The sequence below is a fragment of the Manis pentadactyla genome, chromosome 12 (genome assembly GCF_030020395.1).
Source record: "Manis pentadactyla isolate mManPen7 chromosome 12, mManPen7.hap1, whole genome shotgun sequence".
NCBI lineage: Eukaryota > Metazoa > Chordata > Mammalia > Pholidota > Manidae > Manis > Manis pentadactyla.
Window position 1 is genome coordinate 86,323,642 of NC_080030.1, and position 14,668 is coordinate 86,338,309.

General features: G+C 39.2%; 1 pseudogene; it reads right to left on the bottom strand.

Annotated features, from left to right (window-relative positions):
• Window positions 1-9,953: 9,953 nt before the first annotated feature.
• LOC118929027 (CCR4-NOT transcription complex subunit 1-like) lies at window positions 9,954-14,212 on the bottom strand (annotated as a pseudogene).
• Window positions 14,213-14,668: the final 456 nt, after the last annotated feature.

Consider the following 14,668-nt stretch of genomic DNA (forward strand, 5'->3'; position numbering starts at 1 on the left):
ATTATTTATGTTATATTCAATAGGATTTAGAAGATATCGGGGAAAAGTTTCATTTAGATAAATGTTTTCTTTCACATATAAAAATATTACTTCTATTTCTTCATTATTATTATAATTTATACCTTAAATTTTCACAGTGTACCTGCCAGCAAATTTTACTGCAGATTAATACTGCTTTGGATTTTAAAAATATACATACACAAAACAGAGAAAAGTAAACTTGATTGTAGCCCAAAAATAGTTTATATTTAACACATTTTTAAATTATTTTAAAAATGGCCAACACCTGAAAGAAAAGAGAAACTATTTCTATTACAAGAGAAAGAAATGAATGATCTGAAACCTGAGGCAATAACCTGAAACAAAATGTTCTCAAAGTCTCTGAACTTTTTGCTTTACAGAAGTAGAAACACAAGGACTTCACCAACCCACCTGCTTTTTAATTGAGGCAGATACATAGAGCTGATTTCCATTTGTTTCCTCTTCCATGCACTTCCATCTAGAGAAGAAAAATAAGCTGTCATTGTTTGAGACATCCTGTAGTGGTGGAAAGCACAGATGTTCGATATGCTCTTGTGTCAGTTATTTCCCTTCAAGGAGTTGTAAGGATTTGAAATAGCACATAAGATCCTAGCAAACACCAAGGACTCAAGATATGCTCACTTAAATTCCTTCAGACTCCCCCACCCTCCATTTATTGATTCATTCACTTAATTGTTAATAACTAGATAATAGGCAATCCAGAATAATACTATATTATCAGACTGTGATACTGCAATAAAAAATAACCCTAACATTTCAGTAACTTAAACAAAATAGACTTTTATTCCTTGTTTAAGCTAGAGTCCTATTCATTTAGAAGGTGAGGCAGCTCTTCTACACTCTTTCAGGATCCCTGGCTATCAGCCGCTCTACCATCTTCAAAATGTGGCTATTAAGATCAGTCAACTGGTAAGGGAGAACAGAGAAGCACACGGGGCTTTTTTTAGGCCAGTTCTGGGACCCAGATTCCATTCAGTAGAACTCAGTGACATGGCCACAGCTATTGCAGGTGAGGCTGGGGAATATAGTTAGCTGTGGTACAAAGGAAGAGAAATCAGATTTGGGTGTATAGTGGTCTCTACCACATCAAGTTTAGAGGAAAAAATAAAAAACTATAAATCTGTTTGAATAAAAATTCCAAATCTTGGATTACTTTTTAGTAAGAAAACTATAAATTTTTGTTTCAATTACGTTCACTGTTATTCTTTCTATGACAGGTAAACATAAATGTACAGATATAAACATGTGAGGCATGTGCTCCAGAAACTTTTTATGAGACAGTAAAGCACAAGAGTTAGAGGTGTACACTCCGTCCGTCAGGTGTCTGGAGTCTCCTATTCCTCATTCTGTGACTTTGAGTAAATTCCACCTTCTTTTCTAGTCTCAGTTGTCTTTATCTGTAAAGCAAGAATAATAATGCAACCTACTTCTTTAGGATGCAGTGTGGATTAAATGAGTTACACAGAAAGCAATCAGAACAAGGCTTAGTACATAGTAAGTGTTTGGACAAGTTCATGCTGTTATAATAAAAAAACAACACTTTATTCATCAAACCTCTATTTTGTATCCTTGCTACAACCATTTTTTACTTCTTTTAAGCCCAGGAAATTGCAAATGAAATGTAAAGGTATTTCAACTGCAATTCAACTAGCCAGTGTTTCAGTGATCTTTTCAAGTCCCTCTTCACTTATAAGGTGGAATGAGAACATCTAGGACGAAGGAAGACAACTGGAGGAGCAGCACTAGCCGCCATGTACCGTGTTTCCCACCTTAGTTCCAGCCCCCCCACTGGGCAGGAAATGGTAGATTTAAAGCCGAGTCGAAGAGGGAAGGGTAAGGGCGAGCAGAGATTTCATGCGCTCCTCAGACTCTGACCAATCAGTTGCTCAGACAGGATGAGGGACGGAGGGATGTAAGTGTAAGAGTGACTGAGCAGACTGATGATCTGGGAAGCCTATGGTGACCGCTGACAGGATTGAAACAGGTCCGAGCACAGAAGCTCCGATGCAGCAGACAGAGGGACTAACGTTTCCTGGCACTACCAGAGCTGCGTATATTAATAGCCAGGAATATATGTTTCAATTCCTGGCAATCAGATAAACTCATTCTGGGCACACTGTGCCTCTTTTATTGTTATTGTTCTTTTTAACAGCTTTATCGAGATACACTTCACATGCCACATGCCATTAAATTCACCTTTTTAATGTTTACAGTTCAGTGGTTTGAATATGTATACAGAATTACGCAACCAGAATTCTAGGAAGTTCATTACCTGGAAAGAAACCCTGCACCTCTTAACAGTCACTCTCCATACCCCCTTCCCCAGAGCCCCTGGCAGTCACTGATCTACTACTGTCTGTCTGAACAGGTTTGCCTATTCTGGGCTTTCATATAAATGGAATCATATATGTGGCCTTTTGTGATTGACTTGTTTTGCTCAGCATAATGTTTTCAAGGTTCAGATGTTATAGTGTGTATCACTACCTCCTTCCTTTTTATGGCTGAAGAATCTATTGCACAGATATACCACATTTTGTTTATCTGTTCATCAGTTGGTGGACAGTGGCTGTTTCCACTTATTGGCTATTATGAAGAATGCTGCTATAAACATTCACATAAAAGTTTTTGTGTGGACATGTTTTCATTTCTCTTGGGTACATACCTAGGAGGGGGATTGCCTGGTCATATGGTAGTAACTCTAGGATTTATTTTTGAGGCATTGCCAAACTGTTTTCCAAAGCAGCATTTTACATTCTCACCAGGAAAGCATGAGAATTCCCATTTCTCCATATCTTCACCACACTGGTTATTGTCCTGTTTTATTACAGCCATCCTAATGGGTGTGATGTGGTCTCTTACTGTAGTTTTGATTTGCATTTCCCTAATGACAATGATGTTGAGCATCTCTTCATGTGCTTTTTGTCTATTTATATATCTTTGGAGAGCTGTCTATTCAAACCCTTTACAAATTTTTCAATTAGGTTATTTTTCTTTTCATTGTTAAGTTGTAAATTCTATATATAATCTAGATGCAAGTCCCTTATCAGATGTATGATTTCCAAATATTTTCTACCATTCTGCAGGTGTCTTTTTACTTTGATTGTGTCTTTTGAAGTGCACCAAGTATTTCATTCTGATGATGTCCAATGTATTCATTTTATTGCCTAGCTTTTGGTTTCATGTTTAGGAAATTATTGCCTAGTCAGAGGTCTTGAAGATCTATCCCTATGTTTTCCTTTAAGACTTTTATAGCTTTAACTCTTACATTTATGTCTCCAATCCATTTAGCACATAATGTAAGGTGGTGTCCAATTTCATTCTTTTGCATGTGGGCATCCTGCTGTTCCTGCACCATTCATTGAAGACTGCTTTTCCCCTGTTGACTTGTCTTGGCACTTGTCAAAAATCAGTTGACAGGAAATACTGATGTTTATATTTCTGGACTCTATCCCTTTACCTTGCCTCAAATGTAACCAATAACCCAAAAGACAGCAGAGAAAGAAAACAAATCCAGGCAATGGGAATTCTCTATTGGAGTACAGCACAGCTGTCCAGCTTTGCCTTCCCTGCCTTTCAGTCCCTACGGTGTTTGGTAGGCTTTCCACTGACAGGCAACAGCTAATAGGAATGGACGTTTGAATGTCACCGGTGGTGTTCTACAGGCCAAAACAAATCGCTCTGCTTCAGGGGCGTCTCCTGACTTTTAACACTCCTGTTCACCTCACCTTGGAATTCAGCTTTGCTCTCCCACCTCTCTGGTGACCCTTCTTCAGTCTACTTGATTGGCAATTTTTCCTCTAACCACCCACACATTAAAATTTGATGTTCTACAGGGATCCATCCTCAGTCCTCTCTTTATGTAAATACTTTTGGTTTTCATCCACTAAATATTCATATCCTTTTTACTAATAACAGAACCTTAATTGTACCTGGACACATTGCTCCAAAGCTAAATAACTACATTTCCCAACTTTCCTTGCAATTTGTTATGTCCATGTTACTAAATCCTGCCCAGTAATAAGTAAACAAAGTGCTGTGTGAATCTGGCAAATTCCTTAAAAAGTCAGGGTATGCATCCTTATTTTGTCCTTCCCCTTGTTGGTAACCCAGAATGCATTTGGGATGGCTGGAGCTTAAGTTGTTTGGACTATAAAGATGAGGGAATACCCTACAAATGGCAGAATAGAAAACATGAAGGAGACTGGGTCCTTGATGACCTTAGGGTCTGACATGACAGTTCTAGACGTACCTTTCAGTAGTCTTAGTCCTAACTCTGCCTTTTTTTATATAAGAGAAGGGGAAAAAGACAGTTCTAACATTTTAAAGTCATAATCATTTTGCATTTGTTAATTTTTTAAAAAACAATGACAACAACATGCTGTGTATTACATCCCCAGGACTCATTTATCTTATAATTGGAAGTTTGTAGCTTCTGATCACCTTCACCCTTTCACTCACCCTTATACCCCCACCTCTGGTAACCACCAAATGTTCTCTGTATCAATGAGTTTAGGTTTTTTGTTTTAAATTCCACATATATATGATATCATATAGTATGTGGCTTTTTTCTGTCTGACTCATTTCACTTAACATAATGCCCTCCAGGTTCATCCAAGTGGTATCAAATGATAAGTTTTCCTTCTTTTTCATGGCTGAGTGATATATATATATATCACATCTTCTTTATCCATGGACACTGAGGTTGTTTCTGTGTGTTTGCTATTGTAATAATGCTGCAGTGAACAAGGGAGTGAATAAATCTTTTTGAGAGAGTGATTTTATTTCCTTTGGATAAACAGCCAGAAGTAGAATTGAAGTATATGCCAGTTCCATGTTTAATTTTTTGAAGAGCCTCTGTACTGTTTTCTGTAGTGGCTGCCCCAGTTTACATTCCCATGGACAGTGCACAAGGCTATCCTTTTATCCACATCCTTGCCAATACTTGTTATTTCTTATCTTTTTTATAACAGTCTAACAGGTGTGAGGTGATATCTCACTGTGGCTTTGATTTGCATTTCCCTGATGATTTGTGATGTTGAGCATCTTTTCATGTATCTGTGGGCCATTTAGATGTCTTTTTGTAAAAATATTCATTCAGATCCTCTGCCCACTTTTTAAAATCAGTCTTTTAAACAGATTTGTTTTTCTATTGAGTTAAACGGGTTCATTACATATTTTGGATGTTTATCCCTTTTCAGATGATTTGCAAATATTGGCTCCCATTCCACAGGTTGCCTTTTAATTTTGTGGATGGTTTTTCCCTTGTCATGCAGAGCTTTTTAGTTTAACGTAGTCCCACTTGTCGAGTTTGGCTTTTGCTCCCTTTGCTTTTGGTGCCAAATACAAAAAATCTTTTGCCAAAACTGATGTCAAGGAACTTACCTTCTATGTTTCTCACTAGTAGTTTTATGGTTTTAGGACTTTGATCCATTTTTAGTTGATCTTTGTATGGTGTAAGATACCAATCCAGTTTCATTCTTTTGCGTGTAGCTGTCCAGTTTCCAAACACCATTTATTGAAAACAATGCCCTTGCCTGTTGAATATAGTTGGCTCTTTTGTCATAAATTAATGGACCATATATGCATGGGTTTAATTCTGGGCTCTCTATCCTGTTTCATTGATCTAAGTATCTGATTTTATGCCAATACCATACTGTTTCAATTACTGTAGCTTTGTAGTATATATGAATTCAGGAAGTGTTGTGCTTCCAGTTTTGCTCTATTTTCTCAAGATTGTTTTGGCTATTTGGAGTCTTTTGTGGTTCTAATACAGACTTTAGGGTTGTTTGCTTTTGTTTCTGTGAAAAATACCACTGGAATTTTCATAAGAATTGAATTGAATAGATTATTTTGGGTTGTTATGGACATTTTAACAATATTAATTCTCCAGTCCATGAGCATGGAATATCTTTCTATTTATTTGTGGCTTCTTTTAATAATATTAATTCTTCAATCTGTGATCATAGATTATCTTTTTATTTATTTGTATCCTCTTCAATTCCTTCTTTCAACATCTTATAGTTTTTCATGTATAAGACTTTCACCTCACTGTTTAAATTTGTTCCTAGGTATTTTATTCTTTTTTAAGCAATTGTAAATGGGATTGTTTCCCCAATTTCTATTTCTGATAATTCATTATTTGTGTATAGAAATGAAATGGAGTTTTATATATTGATTTTGTTTCCTGCAACCTTATTGAGTTTCCTTGTTATTTTTAACAGGTATTTTTTGGTGGAGTCATTAGCGTTTTCTATATATAATATGTCGTCTGCAAGTAGGACAATTTTACTTCTTTCATTCTGATTTAGATGCCTTTTATTTCTTTTTCATGTCGAATTGATCTAGCAAGACTTCTATTATTATGTTGAATATAAGTGGCATAAGTGGGTATTCTTTTGTTGTTCCTGATCTTAGAGAAAAAAACTTTCAGTTATTCACTGTTGAGTAGGATGTTAGCTACAGGCTGTCATGTATGGCCTCTATTATGTTGAAGTACGTTCCCTCTATATCCACTTTGTTGAGAATTTTTATCATGATTGGATGTTCAGTTTTGTTATTTTCTTTATCTACTGAGATGACCATATGATTTTTAATCTTCATTTTGTTAATGTGGCATGCCATTTTGCTTGATTTATAGATGTTGCACTATCTTTGCATCGCTGGAATTAATCCCACTTGATCATGGTATATTATCCTCTTAATGTACTGTTGAATTCAGTTTGTTAACATCTCTTGTTGAGAATTTTTGCATCTATATTCATCAGGGACATTGGTCTGTAATGTTTTTCTTCCACTGTTCCTCCACTGACTACTCTCTAAAACCACTACAAGAGATGCTTTTGAAATGTAAATAAGACCAATTTACTCCTTTGTTCAAACTCTTCAAAGGCTCCCAACCTGAGCAAAAGACATCGTCTTAGTGGTCTAAGAGACCATACAGGGTGTACTCCTGCCCCATTAAACTCTCTGACTTTACACACTTGCTCCAGTGAGAGTGGCCTCTGCCATTCTACAGATCCACCTCACACAGATCAGCGCTCTTCACACTGGCTGCTCCCTCTGTCTAAAATACTCTCTGCCCAGAATGCCACAGGGTTCACTCCCTCAACTCTTGGAAGTCTTGGGGTAAATATTACCTTCTCAATGAGGACTACCCTATATAGCCCATTTAAACTGGCACCCTTTACTCCCCTTTTACTTTTTTTCCTTCTTTCTGTTTCAATGACACTTAAGCACAATATAGGTACTCATTACCTATTTGCTGAATGAGTACAGATAATGTCTTTAATCTGACTATTATCCAAAGGCTTGACTCCATTGCCTGGTCAAGGACCCTTAAAGGGACATATCTTAACACCTGCTAAGGTTACAGTTTTGCCACTGCTGCTTCAGTTTGGACACAGGAGCAGTTTACTTTTTCACCCCTGTAAGGATACAAGCATAGAACTCTCAGTCAAGGCAGTTTTTGACCATATGCAAAGAATTCCTCCTAAGCAAAGAAGGAAATCCTCTGCTTTTTATTTTTCCTTGAAGGCTGACTAAATCCAGCTGCAATGTCCCTATCGTAAGACCTCTTTAAAAGTATAATGTAGCAGATAATACCTCTCACATTCTGAAGTTGCTGTACTTTTCCCCTTTTCTGGCTTCAGTCCCTATGTGGTTATGCCCTCCAGGAGGATTGCTTGTTTGTGCTTTACTATTATATTAAAATGGTCACTGGCTGTCTAGACTACAGTATCTGTACCATCCATTACCCAACTGCCTCTCAACGCATCGCCACGTTTTAGTATTTATTATTACAGCATTCCACTTCCAGTAGCAATTCCTACCATATAGTTAGGAATGTTTGGCTGCACATATTAGGAAACAAACTGGCTTAGACAAAATAGAAATTCATTCATTTCTTATGCAACAGAAACAGAGGCACAGGCTCCTTCCAGTGCTCAACTCCAAGAAACTGCAAGTATGGACTCCATTCCTACGGTCCAAGCAATATGTTAGAACTCCAGCTATTTTTTCCAGGCAATGGATGAAGTGGAAAAGGCATGAAAAAAGCAACCCTATCTTCAACAAGTCTTCTAGGAATCACAGGCAACACTTATATTTATATCCCAGTGACTACATATTTCTCATGGTCAAATCCACATTCAAGGAAAGCTGCAGATGAGTGTGGGGAAATATATCATGGGGGAAATGTATCTAAACTAAAAAACAGGATTCTAGTTTCTAACAAAGAAGGAAATACTGGGTATTGGGACAGCGAGCAAACTCTGCCATGGAAATCAACCCACTAACCTTCCAAAAGGGGAAAAAAGACTGTGAAGTGATATTCTAATAATCTGAATCTGGAAGACTCTCCAAGCATTTCTGCATGCCATCCTATAACTTTGAGAATTATCTATCCTAAAGAATAAGCACTTAGACTCGTAACATGCTACTAAGAGATCAATAATGAAAGGAGACACAGCATACCGCTGGAGGTCTCACATCCATCACAGAGTGTGGTGTGGCTTGCATCAAATAAGATACACAGGTTAACAAAGCTGGTTGTTCACTTGAACTAAAATGTGGGGAACATGACATATATGTTAAAGTACTGTTCTGGACACAGTTCCCCACTATTCATTCCTACTTAGAAAAATTTTGAAGCATGGTTTTTTGCCGTTGGGTAAATACCACACCCTCTTAAAATACTGAAAGGAATGGACATAAACAAACTTTAAATCAAAAAATATAATTAAGACCTCTAAAGTGGTTACAGCTTCAAAATATGAACTAAACACAGCATTTGAAAAACTGTGCTGCGGAATTGAGGAGAATTGGCAGAAACTTTTTAAATAGCTCTACTGTTACATGCCATGAAATTAAACCCAACTGGTGTTTAAGAACAAAAGAAATTCCAAGAGTCAAATTATTTATTTTGAGGGAATCATAGCAACCCAGGATCACCTTCCTGGGAGCTGACAACGCAAACCTGTGGTGTCGGACCACAGTCAGTGCACTTCCAGTGGGCTCGCATGGGCTGAGCAGGGGCTTTGAGACCGAAGTCCCTCGCTGGTGCTCACGTTCCAGCTGGACATTCATTGCGTTTTAAGGACAACCCACTTGGAGGAATGAGATGCACTCCAAAAATGCAGGCAAGCCTTTTAAAGATAAATGAATCCAAAATCTGTAGCTTTTACTTGTTTTTTCAACTCAAGAAGACAAACAAACCCAGAGATTTCTGCCTAGGAGCATTTCTGAATTTCCAAGGAGAAAACTAGTACCATAAGCCCAGTAGAGGAGAAACAGTAATATCCAAAGAAAAAAAAATTTAAAGAAGAAACAAAAATTCCAGGAAAAGACTATTAGCCCTTTGAAACTTGACAGTGAACCAAAACTGAAAACTGTGAGATAAAAATTTAATTTGTGATAAAGATAATATAATTCCCATTGTGAAAAACAGAAACTCCAAATGTACCTAATTTATTAGAGATGTGCTGATTTTTTTTTGGTGTTTCAAAAATGTACTTTTGAGGACAGAGGATATTTAGATCAGTTTTTGTGTTACCATATTCTCTCTTCTTAAAGTGAGGGAGAACTTTTTCAAACAGAAAACCTAAAACTACAGAGGAAAACTTTGATACACTTATATATTTATGTTATGGAAAATACAAATGATAGGCTAAAAAAATATGCAATGTATTAAGACAATATACTAACACAAAAGGTTAGTATGTCTAGTATAAATTATCCTAGAAATTATTATTATTTTTTCTCTTCCATATATTTACACAAGTTCAAAATGATATTCACAGCACCTTCTAAATTTTGGCCAAGAGTCAAAAAATGCATTTAAACTTTGGAACTTGCCCACACAGACAGGAAGCTGACCCAAACAGTAATTGGGGCAGACACCCAAGAACCAAAGGGCTGGGAAAGTCAGAAGAGCTGAAAGGATTCTTCAGCCAGTTTATGAACTTGGTATGGTGCGGGACCTCCGGGCTGACAGGTTTACAACAGAGGTGCAGTTCCATTTAACTGGCACCTGTCTCTTCCATTCCTTGCAGAGCCTTCTTCTGTCCTACGCAGCACTGTGCAACCAACTGGAATAACTTTTCAACTTCTGGGGCACAGTGTACAAACTCATGGTTCCAGAACTTAAACGCTGGATTTTGAATCAACCTAATGAAGGTAATAAGAAGACCCCAAGGATGTGGCCTATTTACAATCAACCATTCCGAGAGAACCCTTGTGATCTGTTCTTGGATAGTTTCAGTATTGGCCTCTGCAAAAAGATCCAGCATGGTGTATCTGAAGTAGCGACTGTGGCTATTGGGGTACTGCAGCTGATGTGCAATTGCATTCAAGAAGAGATACCAACCTTCAGTGTCCAAGTACACAGTCAGGTTCTGGAAGATGTCCGTGTGAGCCAAATGGTGACTGTGCTCACCAAAGGTGTGCTGCCCTTGTTGTGGATGTGTGCGATGGCCTAAGTCCCCACATAGAGCACCAGTGCATGTATGATCTGGAGGTTATAGTGATTGCCAGGCTCGTTAGAGAGACCCGTGGGTTGCTGCGCAGATCAGACAGAAAAGTGACTGGTGACCAAGTTTTAAGGTAGGAATCCAAATTGTTTTTGAACTGAAGAAGCATCACTTCAGTAAAATTGATGAGAATTTGGGGTGCACTGTTAATTTCACTCAACATATCCACCTTTAGATTAGGAGTGAATGGGTCTGGGAGCCCTGTTTCTTGGGAAGGCACTCAGGATCACATTTCTTAGCTGGATACAGTAAGTGGGATCACATCACAGAATCCATAATGGTAATCACAAAGGAGCACAGGGAAATCATGCAAAAGAACCAGCAGCTCTCTTAAAGTGTCCTTGTAGAGGATTTGCATAGGTTTGGTGAGTTCCACATTTCTAAGAAAAGGTGCTAAATATTTGAAGATATCAATCAGTAGCTGTGCATACATAGGCCATCCCTTCTGCTCTGGCCTATGTGCCAGCATTCTTGCAATAAATATCCAATGGGAGATCAGTTCAAGCCAAGCATACACAAAGTCAGGAGCTTTGGGAGGGCTCAGGATATGGAATGCACTGCAGAAAGCTGTAAGTGTCTGGAAATTAATGGTTTCCAATGCATGTTCAGGTGCACTGAGTTCCAAGAGCAGCATGATAAAAATTAAATGGTAGGGAAGCTGCTGAATCCACTTTGCTAAACATCATGATCTTGCAGGGAAACTCCCACCAGTATACCAAGGACCTTTGTGACAGTATTGGTGGCCTCCCCTGAGTGTTTTACTAGCAGTGCAATGAATCAAAGGCATCCAGGTTATGACAGCACTTGGCTCAGGTCATCATAGGATTCGCAGCAGGGTTGTGCTGCTGCTCTGCCTGAGCACGGTAACTGATTTCAACACACATTTCAGTACAAAGAAAGAACTTTGTTATGAGGTCATCAGTCTTCAGGATTCCTTGTTAGAGCATCTTTCTTTCTAAGAGCTCTATCTGTCCATCAAACACAGAGAAAGCTTTGGTACTGGCACAGCCAGCTGCAGCTGAATAGTAGAGATCCACCCACTTCCTCAGAAGATACTCTGCCTTCTCCCTCAGGCCTGGAGGATCCTTGTACTCTGAGGCCTGAGAGATCCCAGAATACAGCATTAGGGCCTCCATGAGCTCAAGCAATCACTGCTTCATAGTCGAATCACACTGCTTCCATCAGCTGGGGCAATCCTCTGGGGCGCTGCCACTGGAGTGAGCATTAATTCCCATGAGCACTTCAGGGGTGTGGAATGGATCTGCCTCAGTACCATGAGCAACACTCCTCTCACCCACCCGCAGGATTTTTACCAATCGCATAGCAAATGCCACTGCCATGTACTTTAAACCATTCTCCATTGACTGAGCTGGGTGAAGATCATACTGCTGCATATTAAGCAAATGATTATGAATTAGCAACTCCACTGCCTCCATATTATATTTATATTCATCTCGACATTCAATCAGGCACCTTGTGATCCATTTCTTAGACCATGGAGACCCATAAGCCCAGCCATCCTGAAAGGCTTTTAAGACCAAGAGGTGGCATTCCTTGTAGCACAGCAGGAGGTCAACATCAGCACCACTTGTGGCATTAGTAAGCCTTCCACAGCCTTCTGGAGCAATCCCAGAGCAGCTCTGGCATCCCGAGAGTTTTGAGATAATACCACAACCTCCAAAATATTTGTAAGAGCCTGAGCTTGCGGATTCATGGCCAAAGTTGGAGAGAGAGCGTGTAGGTGCTGTGCCAGTTCTGTAATGCACTCATCATAAATCTGAGCTACATCAGCAGTTGTCTAAGCTTGCTTCATGGACTGAGCTAAAAGTCCTGTGGGCTGACTTGAATCTTTTGTAGGTAAGAAGCCAGGCACTTTGCATGCAAAGTCTTCATAAAAGAGAGCTGCTTTGAGTCCACACCATCCACTCAGCTCAGTATGTTAAACAACAGGATCCCAGTACCTGCACCCTTCTTGCCTAGCATGTTTTCACAGCTCAAATTCAGTTGTTAACCTCTTGTCTATTTCAGGGCCTGCTCTTTCTACTGCAGTCTTCTGAGTAAAACAGCAAGCTAATTCACAGCTGTCTTGAGCTAACTGAGCAGCTGCTCAATACATCATTTCCCTTTGTTGTGGGGATGCAGTACGAAGGACTGAGGCAAAACTGTTTTTCAGATTAGTAGATATGCTCATGAGTTAAAGGTTCCTTGCAAATAATCATAGCCATTCCAGCTGTCAAGTTACGCATCATGCGATGAGCTGCTATTCACATTCAAGATTCCTCAGAATCCAGGGCAAAATCCTTTCTATTTGCTCACAAGAAGTCACGGTGATCCTCATTGATCAATCCACCATAGGATAGACCAGCACCTGGACAGCCCATTCAATTGCTTGGCACACACACTGCTTCAACTGTGGATGGGCCTGAAACAACTGAATTGTTGGGTTTAGAATAATGTGTGGTGCCAGGCCTGCAAGACCCATCAATAGACACGGATATCATGGTAGCTGTACCGTGGCTGGTGCTGTGGCTGTGATGGGAGGGAGTTCTTCTGGCTGCTTGATACCTTTGTTTGGAGCAGAGAGTTGCTCATCTAAGTTCTTTAGGCAATCTTTATCCTTTAAGAGGTTCCCAGGTTTTAGCTCATTAACGTCTAATGCAAGGTTCTTGCAGAGAACCTCAATCTCAAACTTCAAGTTTAATGTTAAATCATGTTCCTGATGTAGGTTTGCTAATACATTCATAATTGTCATTGTCCAGGGATTGGGTGGCCCAAAAAACATACTGCGCATGCCAGACTCCAAGACTTTGACAACAAAGGGCACTGCATGGAGCAACTCTTGCTGTTCTTTAATGTGAGCCTGTAGCAGCAAAGATTCTATATCCAAGTCAGTGTGTAAGATGGGTTTATTTTTAGCTAGTTTTATCATTCCTAGCCAGTGTCCCAAGTTCTTCAGCAAAAAACAATCTGAGAAATTGGCTGCAGCTTTATAAGAGGTCAGGAGCACTTTGATGTTTCTGTAGGTCTCATTCAGAACCATCGTACTGAATTCAGGATTCTTCAGAGTGTCAAGGAAGTTTGAATATAGTCTGTAGAAGTCTGGCTCAATACTGACTCTCTTTATAACCAGATATTGTGAAACCCAAGGCATAAATTCTTCCTTCACAGTTGCCTCTAGTTCTTCAACCTTTTGTGTCATATTTGATTGTGAGAGATTGTTGAAGATAAAAGCAATTTTCTCTTGGATATTTTCTGAGAGCTGTACTATTCTCTGTTTGATCTGTAGCCACAAGTAATGTATCTATATTTGTAGTATTAATAGAAGGTGGCACATCATTCTTAAAGCTGACTCCAGTTGGCCTGATGAGTGTAACTGTTTTAGCAACAGTGGTGCTTACCATGTCGAGGAGGTTACCATAGTACTAACTCGACCAGCAAGGGGAGCTTTTGCTGGATCTTAGGACTGAGCCTGGGCCTGACTCAGTGCAATACTTTCAGGGATTATGAAAGAGCCCTGCATTTTCACAGAAGGGTCTCTAGATTGCTGTCCCTGCTTGATATACTCCTGTAAATGATGTGGAAATAGCATAAAGTGACTGACAATAGCCAAGTGCTGACAATACTGGGGATAGTCCTTTAATCTGTTTTGCTGTCTAGTGCAGCAATCCCAGACAAATACATTTTGGACCCAAAAGGTTTACCTAAGTCTTCAAGAACGTATCGCAGGGCAAGACTTAGCACCATATAAGTGAACAGTCCTTTTTCGATGACCCCACCAAACAAGCAGACTGTTGTATGCGACTATTTATCAGGGGACCAGGGGAAAACCCAATATTTTTCAAACAATTCTTTAGCATATAGTTAAATGCTTATTGTTCCCTCTTTATGGCAGAGTCTTTAAACCTCTGTAGCATTTCTAATACCTCATCAACAGACATGGTAGGATGTGGTGGGTGATTATATATTCTCAGGAAAAAATGGGAAAATAATATGAACAAACCCATCAGAGAATAGGAATTGCAAATCATCTACAAACATGAGCACTGACTCAGTTTCCTCCCAATCCCCCTTTAAAGGAGACAGTCAACAGCAGCCCACCC